The sequence below is a fragment of the Cystoisospora suis genome (genome assembly GCF_002600585.1).
Source record: "Cystoisospora suis strain Wien I chromosome Unknown contig_6124, whole genome shotgun sequence".
In the NCBI taxonomy this organism is placed as follows: Eukaryota; Apicomplexa; class Conoidasida; order Eucoccidiorida; family Sarcocystidae; genus Cystoisospora; species Cystoisospora suis.
Genome location: NW_027158913.1, coordinates 12662 through 13264, shown reverse-complemented (window position 1 = coordinate 13264; position 603 = coordinate 12662). Strand labels below are relative to the sequence as shown.

Genomic DNA, 603 nt, shown 5'->3' with positions numbered 1-603 from the left:
TAGGGGGAGGGGGGGGGGGAGAACAAGGAGAAGAAGAAGAACCAAAGAGAAGAAGATCTGAGCTATTTCGTGTCTGAGATACAGGAGGCTGCGTGATAAAGCACCTGGAAGAAACGTAAACAAGAAGGAGGAGGAGAAAGACGATGAAAGACATGAACGGATGAAAAGTAGGAGAGGTCTAAACATCTCTGGAGTGATCGGAATCTGACTGATCTCCACACGAGTGTGGGGAGCATGTCTCGTCAAATTTCTATCCTTTTAGACCTGCTTGGCATGTACAGAGACACACGAGAAAGAAGAGGAAGAAGCCCGCGGGGGTCGGGAGAAACAGGCAGTTGAGAGAGGGATTTGGTAGAGAAGGTAGGACAGAGCTTAGCAGAAAGGATGAAGGCGGAGAGATCAGAAGAAGGGAAAGCAGAAGGAAAGAACGAGAGGGACAAAAAGATTGAAAGACGAAGAAGCCCCAACAACCCACTTCTTTGACTAGTAACAACCGCCGCTTCTAAAGAAGGAGAAAAGGAAAGACGAAAAGACCTGTATGTATACACTCGAATCCTGTCAACAGCCACGAAGAAGGGGAAGACGAATCAACGTGTCTATATG

The 603-nt window shown here is 47.4% G+C and overlaps 1 protein-coding gene across 1 annotated transcript in view; it reads right to left on the bottom strand.

The window, feature by feature from the left end:
• Window positions 1–14: 14 nt before the first annotated feature.
• Window positions 15–603, bottom strand: part of CSUI_009823 (uncharacterized protein) — a 3240-nt gene continuing 2651 nt past the window's right edge. Inside the window, exon 2 of the mRNA XM_068069932.1 lies at window positions 15–104. The gene's annotated coding sequence lies outside the window, so the exon portion shown is untranslated. The remainder of the gene's footprint in view (window positions 105–603) is intronic.